Genomic DNA, 19,438 nt, shown 5'->3' on the forward strand with positions numbered 1-19,438 from the left:
ATTATGTCAGACTCTTAATTCCCACTTGGATTTTGGGACCAAAAGTTTGACCCTTTATCCAATATGCTTTGCAGACTTTTTCAAGACAAAGCAAATAAAATGTAAAGCCTTTTCTACTAATTGTGATGCAAATAACGGAAAGGATGAACACAATATTTTTAAGTAGGATCAATTCACTAGCATTTGAACTTAAAAACCAACCACACAAATTTGCATAATAGCCTTATCTATTAGAACATGCTGCTTAGTTCCTTGTGGTAGCAATTTGAATTTGCCATTAATCCTTCAGCAATGATATCACTGATTTTATTTCTATAAAGTAATTAGATTTCTCTCTTTAGGGCTCAAGATAGAAATGCTAACATGCAAATCAATTTAAAAAATGAAATAAAATGTTGCTTTGCTATATTTTATTGCTATAGACTACCCTCATAATACCTTTTTTCTACCTTTTAAGGACCTTTCACTTTTGTTGTCTCATTTGTTCCTCTCATACAGCAGATAGTATCATCTCTATTTAGCTGATAGGGAAAAACAAATCCCACAAAGACTGTCTTTACCTTGGTCATAGAACCAATATGAAATAAAGCCAAGAGTAAAAGCCCCACTTCGGACTCTTAATCTGTTACTCTTTCTCCTATTCCAAATTCCTTTTCTTTTCTTTTTTAATTAAAATTTTTACTTAATTTAGAACATTATTCCTTGGTTACAAGAATCATATTATTTCTTTTTTTTAAAAATATTTTATTTGATCATTTCCAAGCATTATTCATTAAAGAGAAAGATCATTTTCTTTTCCTCCCCCACCTCCCACCCCCCATAGCCGATGCGTGATTCCACTGGGTATCACATGTGTTCTTGATTCGAGCCCATTACCATGTCGTTAGTATTTGCATTAGAGTGTTCGTTTAGAGTCTCTCCTCTGTCATGTTCCCTCAACCGCTGTAGTCAGGCAGTTGTTTTTCCTTGGTGTTTCTACTCCCACAGTTTGTCCTCTGCTTATGGATAGTGTTTTTTCTCCTAGATCCCTACAGATTGTTCAGGGACATTTCACTGCCACTAATGGAGAAGTCCATTACGTTCGATTATACCAATTATTGTAAATGGGTGTTCTAAAATCAGAAAGCTCTCTAGAACATTAAAGCTGTCTTAAGTATTAAAGACATTTTGTGAATCCAATGTGTGAATTGTTAGCCTCAGATTGTTAAACAGTTTTTCTCAAAAGTTTCACTGATATTTTAGTTACAAATCTGGCTTTGTTTTGTTTTTGTTTTTCACAGATGTCAGGTAGAGTCATCTTGAGAGTCAGATGTTTTAAAATAGAAAACCAAGAAAATCCCATGGCATATAAATTGTTCATTTCATATCTCAGATTAACATACCTTTTTTTTTTGGCGAGTCACGTTAATAAGCATTTTTATCTGAACCATGTGAAACTCTTTCTACCAATGCTGATCAGCACCTACTCTGTAATTATTATTTGGAGATTGAGTCCCTTGCCCAGAGTCACTGAGGCAAAGCCTGTGCCTGAGGTAGGATTTTAGTCCAGCACCTGACTTTTATGTAATACACTGTGCTGCCTGTCAATCTCATTTCATATTCAGCTTTGTAATCTATAAAAGTACCATTAGCTTCAAAACTATATTAATAAATGGAACCCTTTAAGAAACCAGAATATGAATTCCAACTTGACTATTTAACTGTGTTTTGTTGTTTAGTCATGTCCTACTCTTCATGACCCCTTTTGGAGTTTTCTTGGCAGAGAAACTGGAGAGGTTTGCCCTTTCCTTCAGTTCTTTTTATAGATGAGGAAACTGAGGCAAGCAGGGTTAAGTGACTTGCCCATGGACACAAAGCTAGTGTCTGAGGCCAGATTTTAATTCAGAAAGTGAGTTTTTCTGACTCTAGGCCCAGCACTCTCTACCTACTAGCTGCCTGTAATCTAAATTTGATTCTTAATATTTTTTTCTTCATTACTTTTAGTTCTGCTGTCTGGAGCCCAGCAGGGGGGGGAATCTAATTTCTCTTCCATCTGAGAGTCCTTTGAATACTTGAAAACTATTCTATCTTCGCTAAGTTTTAATATTCTTTAGTTTAAACATCCCTAATTCATTTAGCCAATCTTTACCTGGCATGACTTTGAGACCTTTCATTGTCCTCATTGTCCTCCTGTTGCTTCTCCAGGTTATTAATGCCTTTTGGAAGTGTATATATTATTTCTGATGAAGTCCAGTCGTTTCTTGAAGAACTACAGTGAGGGAGGCTTTCACCAATAATATATCAAAATATCAACTATTTATAAATTGCAAATATTGAAAAAAGGACAAAGAGTAATAATAAATGCAATATATAATCAATGACATGACATAAATTGTGTTATCTTGATGGAAGGATTACAAGAGTATTATAGAACAATATTAGAAGAGAATCAGGAGAAAATTTCTGGCAGAAGAAAGAAATAGTATGTACAAAACAGGTGGGGGACAGGAAGAAGGAAGAGACACAATGGAAAACAATAAAATGAGAGAGTCTTCTGTTATAACCATTCTGGAGGTTTTTCATAACTTAAAGCCTTTCCTTCATCCTCTTACCAATTTCAATCTCAATTGTCCTCTTTGCTTCTGAATTCCTTGTGCTTTTTATTTCTAGGGAGCCTCAATCATACATTGTCCCCCTGTCCATTTTCTTTTTCTGCTTGCTATCTCATTACTGCCTATCTAGCTCTCTTGTCCTTTCCAGTTTATCACCCACAATCAAATCAATACTGCTATTGCTTCTGAAAAAAGTGTGTTTCTACACTTTGCTATGATGCCACTCACCATCTTGGTAGCTTTTCAAATCAAAATAACCCTCCACAGATACCACTCCCTTAACATGGATTGTTTCCTGTCTGTTAAGAGTATAAGCACTTTAAAAGCAAGAGGACTTACTTCCTATTCATTTTTTTCCTAGTGTTTAGCACAGTGTTTGGTACATAGTAAACACTCAATAAGTGCTCTTTTTTTTTCCAATCTAAGTAGCTTATAAGCATTATAGATTTTGGTGAGTTTCAATGGGACAATACATCTGAATATCATTTACAAATTTAGTGATAATCATGATGATGAAATTGACATTGATTCATGTTTTAGGTATACATTAAGTATAGGATCAACTTAGAAGGCCTTTAAGGTCCCCCATCCTTTTTCTTTTTAAAGTTTTCTGAAGTTATACAATTCAAATAATCTCCCTTTCCTACCTCCTCCCAGTGTTGGCAACCAATTCAATCTGCGTTATACATGTATTACCTTGAAAAACATATTTCCACATTGTTTATTTTTGTATGAGAATAATCATGTAAAACCCAAACCCCCAAATAAAAACACAAATAAACAACTGAAAAATTACAGGCGGTGATCTGTGTTCCAATACTTAAATTCTTTGTCATAAGTCAAGGCTATTAAGGTCCCTTCTGACTTAAGAGTCTTTTATTATTTTATGATTCTGGTATCTTCAGATTCCCAAAGTTCCAAATCTCTTGGCTATAACTTTTTGTATACCCTTACCTTCTGCGTATGGCTTCCAAAGCAGAAGAGCTAGGCAATAGAGATTAAGTTAATTTGCCAAGCTTCACACAGTCGGAAAGTGTCTGAGGTCCCATTCGAACCCATGGAATTCCTATCTCTAAGCCTAGCTTTCACTCCACTGAGCCACCTAGCTGCCCTTGGCAATAACTTCAGTTTTCAGTAATGCTCTATTCAAGCAACAGATGTTAAAAAGTCAATAGTGGTCTTGGAGCTAACCATTTGAAGGTTTGGATAGCAGCTCTCTCCATTCTATGCATTTGACTCACATGCTGTTTGGTGTTTGGACAGATGCTGTGATATTTGAAACTTACCAGCATTAAGAGTGTCGGCATTTTAATAAAAATAATTTCTTAAAGGTTCCATACATTTACAAAAAACTAGGTGGGCCTTTTGTGGTAATGAACAGTATCTTAGAAAGGGGCCGAATCACTTTTCATGTATATTCCATTGCACTTGGCACTTCTATTCAGTTCTTTAACGCAAAGTCTATCTCTTGTTCCTGTTCAAGATGGCAACTGACTAACTCCATGGGCTAACTGCAAGTAAAAGATAGGCAATAGGCATTCTTTAATCATTTGGCTTTTTTATGGGGATGGCCAGATTTTTCTCTTTTGAGTGGTTGAAGATCTCATTGGGGACATGTGAAACATACTAGGATTTAATGCAGTCAGCAAAATGTCATCCACAAACAGACAAATGTGGACACCCTTACTATCTAGAGGGATTCGCTCTTTTATTTGAACTCTCTGCAAGATGTCATCCACAATGGGTTTGAAACTCTTTTGAAGAGCATATATTCCACTGTTTTATGCCTTGATTGATATTTATAGTAAAATTATCACTGAAAAAAATGATCTCTTTGATCATATTGTCAAGAATTCTTGGGTTATCTTTATATATGCAAGGGACAAGAAGAAATCCTTGGGGCTCTGCTAAATTAAATGATTTTTAAAAAATAATAAATATAACAGGATTTTGTATCAGATGAGATTGTATGGTTTACTGAAAAAAATCTACATCGAATTCCAGCTTGTTTCCTTATAGTTTTAAGTATTTTCTCAATAAATCTTGGACCATTCTCACAAGGATTTTGTGGAGATTAGAAAGATCTTGCATTTGTGTTTACAAAAAGGAAAAAAAAAATCTGTCAGGTCTGTTGAGAGGTTATATAGAGGATGAGTGCTGGACTTGGAGTAAAAAATCCCTATGGTAAAATCCTGCTTTTCTATACATACCAGCTGTGTGGTTTTGGGCAAGTGATTTAAGCTCTCTCAACCTTTCACAGATGATCTCCACCTCATCTGTGAAATGGGTCTAATAGTACCTACCATTTGGGTTACTATGAGGATCAAATGAGATAATATTTGTAATAAACTTTGCCAACATTAATGAGCTGTGTAAAAGTTAGTCATTATTATTATCATCAACATCCTTGTTGCCTGTTTTGGCAATAGAAAAAGACCTATAGGTTTTAACTGATCACATACATATTAAATTTATTTTTTCACATACATATCCATTTAAATTGATCCCATGAGATCATCAGAAATATGATATAGATTCTAAAATAGTTGATTGAATTTCAATTTGGATAAATTGATGTATAGCGATGTTCTCATTATAATCCCTTACTCATTAGTGCGTATCTGAAAAATTTTGCTTAATTCTGACTGTTTCATTTTAAAGGATATATTGCTCAACTAGAATGCATTCACCGAAAAATAAGCCAGGATGTTGAGGATCTTGGAAATTGTCATGAGGAGGGATAAAGGAATTAGGCTCATTTAGACTACAGGAAAGAGAACCTTAGGAGAGACATAATTACAGTTATCAAATATTTTTTAAGGGCCATGATCGAGGAGGAAAAAATAAACTTGTTCTGTGGTAATCTGGAAGGCATGATGGTCAGTTTCTAGGAAGCCAGAGCAGTGAAGTTTTTTTTTTCAGTACTTGATTTTACGTTTTTTTTATTGTAAACTTGACAAACATCAACGAAAATTAATATTCTATATACAAAGAAGAATATGCAAGGAGGATTACATAGGAAAAATCAAATCCATTACATCTATAAAGTTTATAATAAATTTAACATGTTCATTCTGAAGCTGGCTTTCTTGTCTGCCTTTCTGTTTTCTTCTGTGTAGTAAAAAAAAAGTTTCACTAACATTTTTTTCTCTTTCCATTTCATTCTTCTTTCCTTCCTTCCTCACTTTCATTCTTTCCCTTCGTTGTAATTATTATTATTTCAACTTCCATTGCCCCTTCCCAGTTCTCTTTTGAAAAATAAATCTTACCATGCAAAACAAATCCATATATTGCCTATGTCTGAAAACATATGTCTGATTCAAGCAATATTTAATAGTTGTCCAAAAATACAATGGGTTTTCTTATTATGTTGTGAACTTCCCATCACTAGGATTATATAGTTAGAGACTCTATAGCTATATGACAGGAATTCTTTAGAAGAGATTTTTTTTAATTGCCTGGGAGAAGTGTTAAGGGTAAAATGTATTGGTTGACACTGAATATATTATTTAGTGGTTGCCAGGGATGTAAATTCTAAATCGCAATGAAATACCCAAATCAGAATGGGATTTTATGGTGGTTTATTTACAATAGAAGGAAGAAATTGAAAAAGAGGGAAGAGTAGAAGATCTGCTCCAGAGTTCAGAGGTCTGGGCCAAGGGGCCTTCCCAGAAGATTAAATCATTTTTTTTAAAACATTATTTTATTTGGTCATTTCCAAACATTATTCATTCGAGATAAAGATCATTTTCTTTAGCTCCTCCCCCACCCCCACCTCTCCCATAGCCGATGCACGATTCCACTGGGCATCATGTGTTCTTGATTTGAACCCATTTCCATGTTGTTGGTATTTGTGAGGGCGATCTGGCTGCGACATCTGTCACCCCATTGATCACCAGGGTTGATTTGGGTGATCTGGCTGGCTAGGCGGGTGTCCTCTTCCTCCCTCACTTCTTCATGTGAGTGCCTCTCGAAGCTTCCTGCTTGATCGAAGAGTACGACCTTCCCCATAGAGGCGTACCATTCTTTGGTCAAGGGTATATGAGTAGCTGCGCTCCCCTGCTAGAACAAGCTCCCAAGGTCCAGAAGATTAAATCTAGCTTAGCTTCCAGCTTCTAGGCCTCCTCCTAGATGAGGGGCCTCCTTGGAGGATAGTGTCTTCAGAAAGGTCAAAGAAAAGGGGAGTCAGCCTTATCGCTCACCATGTGGTCCCTTCAAGTAAAGCAGTCTGAGGTCTCACGCTGAGGTCCTCCAGGCTCGAGTTCGAGGGCCAAGTCCATCAAAGCCACAAAGTCACCAAAAGTCGCAAAAGCCTCCCTCAGAGGAAGTGATGTGAAATATAAAGGCAGTTCTTTATATCATTTCCTGTGTCTCACATTTACCAATGGTGACTTAAGCTTGGCTTTGGACAGCCCAGGGCGGTCAGTCAGTTGTTTCTGATTTGTCTCTTTTTTAAAATTATTATTATTATTATTATTATATTGGTTTCAATACTCACTTTAGTTCCCTCCCTCCCTTCCACCCACCCTTCCCGCAGCCAATGTGCAATTTCATTGGGTATTACTTCTGTCCTTGATCAGAACCTATTTCTATGTTGTTGTTTGCATTAGGATGTTCATTTAGAGTCTACATCCCCAGCCATATCCCTTCAACCCATGTATTCAAGCAGTTGTTTTTCTTCAGTGTTTTTACTCCCACAGTGTTTCCTCTGAATGTGGATAGTGTTCTTTTTCATAGCTCCCTCCGAGTCATTCAGGATCACCGCATTGCCATTAATGGCGAAGTCTGTTACATTCGATTGTACCACAATGTATCAGTCTCCGTGTACAATGTTCTCCTGGTTCTGTTCCTCTCCCTCTGCATCACTTCCTGGAGTTTGTTCCAGTCCCCATGGAATTCCTCCACTTTATTATTCCTTTTAGCACAACATCACCAACATATACCACAATTTGTTCAGCCATTCCCCAATTGAAGGGCATCTCCTGATTTTCCAATTTTTTGCCACCACAAAGAGAGCAGCTATGAATATTCTTGTACAAGTCTTTTTCCTTATTATCTCTTTGGGGTACAAACCCAGCTGGATCAAAGGGCAGACAGTCTTTTATCACCCTTTGGGCATAGTTCCAAATTGCCCTCCAGAATGGTTGGATCAATTCATAACTCCACCAGCAATGCATTAATGTCCCAACTTTTCCACACCCTCTTGCTAGCACAGGCAGGTCACAGACCATTCTCCCCTACAGTTAATCCTTAAGTGGGGGTGTATACATTCCTGGTTCCTTGAATTCTAAAGACTTAAGCAGGGTCTAGTAAATCTAAAATTCACAGAATGATAGGCTCAATAGCTTTTAATGTCTCTTCCCACATTTAGATTTTATTATCCTATATAATATGTTTGAAGAGAGACTGTGGAAAGCATGCTTGCTTTAGGGTCAGAGACCATGACTTCATATCTGCCTATAGAGTCCAAGAATGTCACAGAACTGGAAACAGATACAATGATAGTGCCCCCTTCATTTGGCCTTTTATCTATGCACATTTTTTTATTGGCTCAGCTGCATGGGGGAATGGAAGAGAGGGTATCCACTGGGGAACACTTTGAACAACTGTTTGATAAGTATTGGGCTTACCATTTAACCATTAGTAAGCTTATTGTTTACCCTTCAGAGATGAAGATTTGGGAAATGTATGTAGTGATCATTCTAAACTAGGGAGAGGTCTCTGGTTCATGGTCCCTACACCCTACTCAGGAAGATTAAGTATCCCCCATGCCCTAGCCAGGTAGGACAGGTGATCTTTTTTTTCTTAAAATTTCAGGTCCAGGTCTCCTGTTAGGGGGGAATCCTCAGTAGTCCTATCTCTGATGGAATGAAAGGATAGGATTTTTGTTGGGTTTAAGTTTTTCAGCCTTTTTTAAAAGAGCTAGGAAAAGTCTATGGGCTTTAGCTTTGCAAAAGGGTCTGGTAGCAACTTCCTTCCTAAGTGACTCACCTTGTAAATTGGGGAGAGGATGCCCCCCAGGCTTTGGAACAAGTTTATCTGACCCTAATCAATCTCTTTCTTCCTCAAACACTAAGAGCTGCAGATCCTTCTGTAGATCTCCATTTGCTGCATCCTAAGACCTAATACTCTACCTAGTCTGGCTTTTAGTACCACATGTAATTTGTTTTTATTTTACTTTTCCAGCTTTATCTCCCATTACCAACTCTAGCTTAGTTGATCTACTTTCCATTCTTCAATTAAGTCTCATATACTCCATCTCCTAACCTTGGTTCACTCTTTCCTTTACAATCTATGTTCTTACCATGGCCCTTCTTGATCTTGAGTCATTTCAGTCATGTCTGACTTTTCGTGACCCGATTTGGGGTTTTTTCCTCAAAGATACTGTAGTTGTCTCCTATTTCTTTCTCTAGCTCATTTGATAGATGAGGAATTAAGACAGACAGACTTAAATGACTTGCCTAGGGTCACACCCCTTAGTAAGTATCTGAGGTTATATTTTATCTCAGGTAGATGAGTCTTCCTGACTTCAGTCCTCGCACTCTGTTGACTTTGCTACCTAGCTACTCTCTGACAGTCTCCACTGCAAACTTGGACTCTTCTGGGACTCCCAGCTCTAATTAGTGGTCTTTTGCCTTATTTTGCTGTGGCCCAGGTCTTCATACCACTTCTGGTCTATCTCCTCATCAGACCCCTCAGTGGGTACCCTTTATTTTCTCCTTTCTCTTTCTTTTTGTTTTAACACTTCTTTGTCTATTGTTTTATCTATTAGAATATAAGCTCAATGAGGGCAGTTACTGTCTTGCTTACTTGTATTTTCATCTCCTGCACTTGGCACAATTATTTGCCATATAATAAAGGAATCCTTCCTTCCTTCTTTCCTTCCTTCCTTCCTTCCTTCCTTCCTTCCTTCCTTCCTTCCTTCCTACCACTTTATCCTCTCCCTTAATATTCAAGTTAAGTTCATTTTAAGTCCTTCCTACTTCAAGGAGCTCTCTTTAACCACATCATACCATAGTAATCTGACTCTTTTGAACTTCAGAATTTCAATAACCCTCATAATCTGTACTATTTGTTTACAATTTAGTTTTATTCTACTATAAGTTATTTAAGTATTCATGTATACTTGTGTAAATGACAGGAACCCAGTCCATCTTATATTTCTTGGTTTTCCCCATTCCCGCTGGTATAGATTTTTCTTCAGGGACAATTCAAAATATATTTGTTAGTTGATTGTTTAGACTGAGATGTTGAATGAATGTTAAAGAAAGGATAAATCTGGGATCTATTGCAGAAGGAGAATTGGTCAGATTTAGAAATACATCCTTGAAGATGTGTGTGAGTGTGTGTGTATACTTTTTTTTTTTTGGTTGGGGGTGGTTAACTTCAGTGAATAAGAACTATATTTTTAATTAAAATTTAATTTGTAATACAAGGAAGCCAAAAACCCAACTTGAACATGAATAGAAGGCAGTCAGTCAGTCGGACTTGGTCCCTTTCATTTGGCTGATGTATTACCACTGAGGGATTTCAGAAATGAGTACTGCCTGCTGTCACTTCCATTGTCTCCTGTGGCCCCATATAGAGGCAAATAAGAGGTCTGGAAGGAAAATGGGAAGACCAATGGTTTTTGCAGTAATAGAATAAGTATCAAAGGTGATGTCATGGGGGCCTAGATCATAATGCTAAAGATTATTTCAGTTATGAAATGTTTTATGTGTTGATTTGCTATTCACACTAGCATTCTGCAAAGTGGAATCAGTTCTGTTTCTATGGTATCTATCAGAATGAGGTTTTCAGTAAGAGGTCATCTTGTTCTCTTGGCCTGTTCCTTGACTAACATTCCATCTCCCACTTCTATGACTTTGCGGGGGTGGGGGGTGGGGAGGGAATGTCTAAGATGCATTCTCTCTTCACCTCTATCTTGTAAAGCCCCCAGCTTCCTTCCAAGCCAGCTCAGTTACTTCTTGCATGAGCAGTTTCTCCTCTTTGAATGATTTTGTTGTATTTTGAACATTGTTTACATTTACTCACTAGTGTATATGGTGTAAATCCTCTGCAGAATATATGGTCTGTGAGGGTAATGACCATTTTGTTTTTATCTCTAATGCCTAGCCCAGGGGCTTCATGTTTAGTAAATATTTGTGGAGTGTTTAATTGAAATGGTTATTGAATATTGAATGTGCCTCCAGAGTTATATTTATAAACATTTAACAACTGGCTCCAAAATAATTTTGATTTTAATCTGCATTATTAACATTTTTTCTACCTTCTATGGGGACTTAAAGATCCAGAGCTTGAGGGTCTCTTAGAGTATCTTTCCTGACAGTGTGAGTTAACTGTCTCTGTCAGTCCATGCATCCATCCGTCTGTTTGTCTTTCTATCTATCTATCTTATCACCTTAACTTCTATTTAGAATCAATACTCAGTTCTATGGCAGAAGAATAGTTATGGTCTAGGAAATTGAGGTTAAGTGATTTGCCCAGGGTCACACAGTTAGCCAAAATTTAACCTAGGACTTCCACTATCCAGGCCCAACACTGAGCTACCTAGCTGCCCTGGTTTTGACTTTCTATATCATAGAATTATATATATTATATATATACATAGAATTTTATATATATATGTATATATATATATGGAACTTTAGAGGTCATTTCCTTCAACCCTCTTGTTTTATACATAAGGAAAGTGAATTGGAGAATGATTAAATTATTTTGTTCAAGGTTACATGGTAAAGGGCAGAGCTGGTATTTGAACCCAGGTTCTCTGAACCTCCAAATGCAGCACACTCTCCACTGCTCTGTGCTGGGTGGTCCTGCAGTGGTGGCTATGTCAGGAGCACTGTACACAGCCCCTTTTTATGTATGGGTCATTCACTAGTCAGGAATTCAGAAGTTAAAAGACTTCTTGTACTCAGAACTTTAGAACATAAGAATAACTTCATAAAGGTGCCTTTTTCTCTATGTCACACTATGACATGTATATTTGCATGTGTCTCTTGGGAATTCTGTCTATTTTATGTACCAATGTCAAGGTCGGTAGGCCTAAAATTAGACCCACCAGCTGTGTTTGGGTTTTCAGACAGATTCTTAGCACCTTCCATTCCATCTGCACCTCTGTTCTGTGCTCATGAGTAACCAAGATTTCAAAGGTATTAAGTAGTAGAAGGAGATGCAAACCTAGGTCCTCTGGCATTGTCAGTGCTTCTATCACCATGCTACACTACCTGACGAACAATCCATAAAACTATGATTAGAACTTCATCTTTTTAATCATCCAGCTCTTTATACATGATGATTACTCAATAAATATTGACTGAATATCCAAGTTCTGTATGTGGTTTCTTTCAAGAGCAAGAAAGCAGCAAGGTGTATGAGAGTGCTGGATATGAAGTTAAGAACACCTGAATTCAAATCCTGTGTCAGAAACAGACTTCATCTTTGTGAACTTTTTTGCAATTATTTTTTGCTCATTATTATTAACAAGGGCTACCTCTATCATTTACTCCACTAAACTATAAATACTAAGAAAATATGATCCACATTCTTATTATTTAATATCCATCATTTTCTTTTTCCTCTTTTGGAAGGATATTATTTCTTTTCCCATTCCTCATCTTTTCAGTAAAGCAAGCAAGACAAAATGTGTGTGTGGTTTGTCTGGTGCGTGTATGTTTTAAATCTCTTCCAGTCAGCTGGTATGTGGGTAGAGGATATTCTAAGCTTTTGAAAGTTCAGAATTTGAAAATGTGTATAAGAGCAGTAACTCATATTTACATTGCACTTTAAGGTGTACAAAATGCTGTCCTTGTAATAACCAAATGAGGTAGGTAGAGCAAGAATTATAATTTCCATTTTTTAACTTGAGAAGAATGAGGATCAGAGAAAGTCACAGGTTTTAGGATGAGGATCCTAACAGAGTGATATCCTAGTTCTTGTCAGTCTTCTGCCTTAGAACTGATACTAAGACAGAAGGCAAGGTTAAAAAAATGATTCCAAAATCGAGCATTTCTTTTAACTACATCACACAGGATATGAAAGAAAGATGATGGGCAGTATAGAGAACTGTGGTTTAGACATGATGTCTCTGCTCTAGTGATATAGAAGTGAGAACTGAAACTTTTTGTCTACCCAAGATGATGCTCTTCAGTTATTTCACTCATATCTGATTCTTTGTGACTTTGGGGTTTTCTTTGGAAAGATACTAAAATGTTTTGCCATTTCCTTCTCTAGCTCCTTTGATAACTGAGGAAAGTGAAGCAAACAGGGTTAAATGACTTGTCTTGGGTCACACAGCTATAAAGTGTCTGAGTTGAACTTGGTTCTTCCCGACTCATCACTTTATCCACTGTGCCACATAGCTGCCCAAAGATCAGAACTCATTGGTAAAGAATGTATAATCTTTTTGTTAGGTGCTACAAAATCTTAAATCCTTAGCATTTCCCCTTATACTGCATTTTGTCCAACTCTACCTTTCATTCCTGGAAGTGAATTGCCTCAATTAAAGGATTGTAGTTTCCTCTAAAAGGTCTCTTTGGGCCATCTCTTGGGCAATGACCTCCTTGACTATGAACTCCAGCATTGACAGCTTCCTCTTAGAATAGAAAGGAGAGACAAGGCAATATGATGGATCTACCACATTATCACTACTTTGCTGTCTTGTCTCTCTCCCCCCCTCCCCCCAATTACATTTTAATCTGGTACCCAATACTCCAGGGCATTGTTTTCCTCAGTGCAGTCCAGTGGTGGCCTGTTTGACACTAATAGCAGAGTGATTATCACAGTCCCTTCTGGGTTGGGCTTCTGAGTCATAGAAACCTGAGTTCAAATCCATAAGAATGTGTGACCCTGGACAGATCACTCACTGCCTGAAAGGGACTCTGTAAGATTATAAATTATAGAGAAGTCACTGACCTGGATTGTGAAAGAGCTTCCTATCTCAACTTTTTCTATACCAAGTGAAATCACAGATTTTGTTGAAAAACATAATAAAAGTTAAGAACTGAAATGCATAGAGCAATGAGTTATCTCTGCACATCAAAGAATACATCTTGGAATATACCTGGCCCTTACGAAATTTATGAATATGTGCGTAAGTCTTTTCCTTGGATTTAGGTATTCTCCAGTCCCTCTCTGCAAAACTGTTGTCCTTATTTCTGCCCCCACCTTCCAGAATCAGATTCATTTCCCTTACTATTTGTGGAAACAAAGGCACTGAGATGAATGAGAATGAGCAGAATCATATTCTGTGTTGGAGAGGTCTGGGTAGAAAGGTAGCAGATGCTTTTGGGGTAGTGGGCAGTAATTAATGATGAAAACTGAGGGAAATTGTTTTGGCAGCTTTGAATTGGATAGACTCAGATGAATAGAGAATAGAGACAGGAGGTCATCTATGAGGCTGGGGAGTTAGTAACAGATTAATGAAACGGGAAGAGAGCTTGATAGTGTTGTTGTTTGTAGTGATTAGAAGAGATGTTCAATTGTGAAAATAACATCCTGCCCACTTTTTATTTCTTTTTTTATTTTTAGTTCATAATAATATTTTACATGAACTTCCATTGGAGATTATTCTTTAGGATAAATCATGCCATGAAGAATCCCATAATCTCAGAGTTATAAAGGACTTTAGAAATCTCTAGGGCAGGGATTATCAACCTGCAATCATGGACCCGCAAGGATCAATGAACTTGGATGGGAAAATATTTTTTCTTTATTTTCAGTAACACCTTATACTAATGTAACATTTTCTCCAATTACTTAAAAATGATCAGAAACACACACACACACACACACACACACACACACACACACACACACTCAATCCTTGATCTAATCTATACCTGTACCGGATGCATTTCTTCACCTTACCCAACAGATAATGTCACTCATTTTCCCTTAGAAATTTTCAGAGGACAGGCATCCAATATTTTCTGAAGCATCTCATTGAACTTTCTTGTAATTCTAATCCTTAGAAAGTTTTTCATTGTTACATCAATCCTTATTTGTCTACCTTCCAACAATCAGACCAAATCTCATTCATTTTTCTGCATGGGAGCACTTCAAATGCTCGGAGGTAAGCTATCACATTTTTCTTAAATATCTTTTTTTCAGACTAAGCATTTCAAGTTCCTTCATCTAATGCTTGTGTGATCTAAACTTGAGATCTATCATTAGGATTGTCCTTTTCTTGACATATTAGCTTGTTATTGTCCTTTCTAATGTGTCGCAAGTATGACTGAACATAAACTTTAATCCTGGACCGGGTTCATGGAAGTTATCACCTCCCTTGTTCTGGACATCATATTTCACTTAATACAGCCTCAGGTTGCATGAGCACTTTTAAATTTCATGTCACCCCGTTGACTTTTTTAAGTTTGCAATTTCTTCTGATCTACAGATCATTTTCACACAAACTATTGTCTTATCATACCTTCCCCATTCTCAACTTTTTCAGTCAATGTATAATACTTAACATTTATCAGTATTAAATTTCATCTTATTAGATTTAGTTCATAATTCTAGTATGTTGGGTTCTTTTTGGGTCCTGGCACTCTTATGCAATGTTCCAGGTTTTCCTCTGAATTATATGCCATCTATAAGCTTAATAAATCTGCCATGTATGCCTTCATCCAAGTCATTGATAGAATGTTGAATAACATAGGGCCAAAGTGAATGTATTTCAAGCTTTCCCAGTATCTAATAGATTTAAACCCCTTATTTATATAGACACTCCATTTGAGCCTAATTTGGTGTAAGGAAATCTGTGTTGGATTCTGTTCAAGGAGCTCAGTTACTGTTCATTCCAAGGTGGCACTCATCCTAAGACACTCCACTAAGGCTCCAGTGTTACATTTATAGGTGCTATTTTTTACTGCTTGGATCATCTTGTGCAGCTGAGCAACCAACCACCTGCTTATGGAATATGGCATCTGGGAATTTGTTTGCATTTCTCAGTCTACATTTAGGAGACTACCAGGTCTAGATTGATACGAGAAGAATTCATGCCATAAGGGCCCCCTTCAGTAAACCACTAAGAAGAAATTTATCCAGGAAAGCTTTTATCTGCTTGTTCTCCAGTGCCAGGATTATCCAAGGAACGTATAGACAACTGAACCGAACAGTATGATGGTCCTCACTGTGAATTTTGCCCATGAACAGTAACACTGCTTTTCTGTGCAGCTTAAGAACTCTAGAAGAAATCAATGGCTTTCACAACTCAAAATGTAAAACTAAAATTGTAAATGCTTTTAAGTCTTCTGGTAAAGATTAGAATCAAGAGTTGGCATGCTTCACCTTTTTAGACCTTTCCTTGGCAACCTCAGCAACCCACTAGTAGATAGATGGTCTCTCATTAGAAAAAAGAAAGTAAATTGCTATTTCCAGGAAAAAGAGCTTCACTATCTGGGGTTCATTATTGAGTTCATTATTTAGTATGACTGGAAATACCAGCCCAGTTTTTGTCATTTCTTGCACTCTATGGTCATTCTAGTACCTGATTAAGATGTTAAATTCTGCAAAAGATGCCTATAATCAGTTATGTGGATTTTCTCTATTCAATTTTTAACTCTCAAAAATTATCTTGTTCATGTAGGAACAATAATCAGTATTGACTAAATATACTTTTGGATTTTCTGTTTCCTCCCCTTTTGTTCTTTTGTTTTTCTTTCCTTCCTTCCTTCCTTCAAGTCTGTTTATATAACCTTCTTTTCACCACCATATTTGGCATACCTGTTTTGGTTTCTAATACTGAGTGAGACATCTCTGGTGTTGCTCAGGAAACCAGAATAATAAAAAAAAAAAAATAACCTCCAAGATCAGGATGGAAGCAATGAAATACTTCAGTATTTTTGTAAGGTTTACTTTTTGTTCTTTTTTTTGTTTGTTTGTTTTAAAATAAAAGAACACTATCCCAAGATCATGACCAACTTTAAGTTGCTCAAGCACAAGAGACTTTCTCCTTCACTTCTAAAAGTCTGTCTATAATAAAATGTGTAATTTACAACCCAAAAAAATCCCTTTGAAGGGAGAATAAAAAAAAATTTCAAATTGAAATGATGTATGGTATTTTGGAATATCTAAATTTATAAATTGCTTTCTTATTGATACAGGTGCAAGTACAATGTTATTAAGAGTAGAATTGCTATTAATATAACTCTCCCATGGTTTTTAATTCATTTTGGAAGAGATAGGGCAGAATCACACATGAGATCTAGTTTCTTATACTAAGGAGAATCAGATTCCCTGTTTTCCTGGAACAGAGATTGGCTCTACTGTCTATGAGAAGGAAGATTTCAGTTTGCTTTATTATGAGTCTGATCAGTTGTCATCAGATGACATATGACTCAGATTCCTTCCTTCCTTCCTTCCTTCCTTCCTTCCTTCCTTCCTTCCTTCCTTCCTTCCTTCCTTCCTTCCTTCCTTCCTTCCTTTCTTCCTTCCTTCCTTCCTTCCTTCCTTCCTTCCTTCCTTCCTTCCAAATGTTCTACTTTCAAAAGAAAAAATAATTGAATCGCATTGCTCAGCTATTGGAAAAAAATACTTTCTTCTGTTTGATCACCTCTCATGTCCTTTTCCTCAAAATTATCAGCTCGAAGGAAGTGCTGCTTTACCACAACTAGCCTGTGGTATGGGCTAGTCTTTAGTCCAGAGGACTTCTTGCTCTGTGTGTGTGTGTGTGTGTGAGAGAGAGAGGGGGGGGGGGGGGAAGAGGGAGAGAGGGAGAGAGAATCATAGAGTGAGCTCAGGTACATAGTTTATTCAAGGTCTCCTCCTAATAAGACAGTAATCATTCCTTCTTTTTGATTCTCTTTTCTAGCCTTGGGCAATTAATCAGTCTGTTAGTATTTAGATTAAAGCTTAACTGGATAACTTAACTGGGATAGCTAGATTATTCAGTGGATCAAAGTTAGGCTTGGAGTCAGGGCACCTGAGTTCCACTTCCTAGTTATTTGACCCTGGAGAAATCAGGTGTTCCTGTTTGCCTAGTCCTTGCCCTTCTGTCCTAGAATTTTTACTAAGATCTGGAGTAAGGGTTTTTAGAAAAGACTTACCAGACACTAAGCTCTGGGGATACAAAGAAAAAAGGAAACCATCCCCTATCCTTAAGGAGCTTACATTATTATAAGTGAGAAGACACCAAATACATAACTAGGTATATTCAAGACTTATAAAGCATACAGAGGATACACCTAGCTAGCAAAATTTGGGGTGATTGATGAGTTTGATATCAATTATTTAGCCCAAGGACAAAGAGAACTGAAGGGAAAGTGTGAAAGAACAAGATTCTCTTTTCAAAAAAGATGGAATCAATAAGTACATTTAAGTATGTATAACCTGGGAGTGGGAATGGAGGCAGCATGATTACTGCCAGGAAAAATAATGACTGTCTCAGGGTTCTTTAAAGAGCTAAATCAGTATGAGGACAAAAGGGAGCCAGTAGATGTCATCTCTTTAGATTTTCAAAAAGATCTTGACAAAATTTCACATCAAAAGCCATTAAAAAAACATTGTTACCATGGAATTTTCATGTGTGTATAAACATTAGAACTTAAATAGTACAAGAGTTAAAGAGGAATGTAAGAGATGTCAGTATGTGATTTGTGTGTTGATGGGTGGTGGTGGGAAGAGGAAGGAAGGCATGAAGATAGACCAGAGTACCAAAATTCACAAGGGTCTTCTCCCTTCTTTCCCTACCTACTCCCCTTGCATTTATTCACCACACAAGTCCATAATTAAATCTTCAAATATTTAGATGCTACTTCAGATATTTTAACTATTTTTGAAATATGATTCAAACTTTTAAGTGTGGTATTAAGGTCAATAGTCTGATTTTGAGAGCATCTTTTTGAGGTAAGAACATTTATCTAATGAAAAATATAAGGCAACTCTTCAAATTTCTCTAAACAGGTACTTTTAAGAAATCCTGGATCTGAACATAATATCTTATATTTTGTTTGTTGTGGACTGTGTACTAAGTTTGTATATGTCAAATTTATTTATTTTTTTGTAAGTATTTGTTTTTGATTTTATTTAATTGATTAATTTAGAGTATTTTCCAGGATTCCAAAAATCTTGTTCTTTCCCCCCCTCCCCTTATCCCCCTCCCATATCCAACACCCAATTCCAGTGGATTTTACATGTGTCTTTGGTCAAATTTATGATAGAGTCCCTCTTTCTACTTTTAAAAAAATTATGTTTTAGTCCTTTGCCATACACTGTGATTCTATTCAGTTTATAGAATTGAGAATGTAATTTTACTATTTTAGTTAACTCACATACATTTACATTTTAACTAGACTAGACTAATAGGCATTCCCAGGTTTCATCGCACCCATTTCCCTTTTTGAACATTTGTGTAATGCATCCTTCCATATCGGTAACACATTCCCCTCTCATTGCTCAAAATCTGTCTCTCCCATCAAGGGTAACCTCAGATCCCACCTCCTACAGGAAGCTTCCCTGATTCTTCCTTACCTTTGAATTTCTCCTTTGCCCCATCATATATTACCTTATTACTATTATATATTGTATCCCTTCCTTTAACCTCCTATCTTCCCTTTAGATTCCTCAAGGACAGTTAATATGTGGATTTTTATTCATTTTGCATTGTCAATACTCTATGCAATTCCCACCTCACAGTAAGTACTCAGTCAGTTGTCCTTGAATATAATTGAATAAAGATATATTTATATTTTACTTTTAAGATACATTATTAGCTTTATCTATGATTGAGAGGTGGGTAGAGAGATAGCATTAGAGACAGGAAGTCATGAGTTAACATTCTTCTTGAGATTGTACTATCTGAATGACTGGTCACGTCATTTTAATGTTTCCTCATTTTCTAC

General features: G+C 36.7%; 1 protein-coding gene across 6 annotated transcripts in view; it reads left to right on the plus strand.

The window, feature by feature from the left end:
* Positions 1-19,438, plus strand: part of ZDHHC14 (zinc finger DHHC-type palmitoyltransferase 14) — a 322,669-nt gene that overhangs the window by 133,140 nt on the left and 170,091 nt on the right. The gene's annotated exons all lie outside the window — the stretch shown is intronic.

Source organism: Monodelphis domestica, chromosome 2, assembly GCF_027887165.1.
Source record: "Monodelphis domestica isolate mMonDom1 chromosome 2, mMonDom1.pri, whole genome shotgun sequence".
NCBI lineage: Eukaryota > Metazoa > Chordata > Mammalia > Didelphimorphia > Didelphidae > Monodelphis > Monodelphis domestica.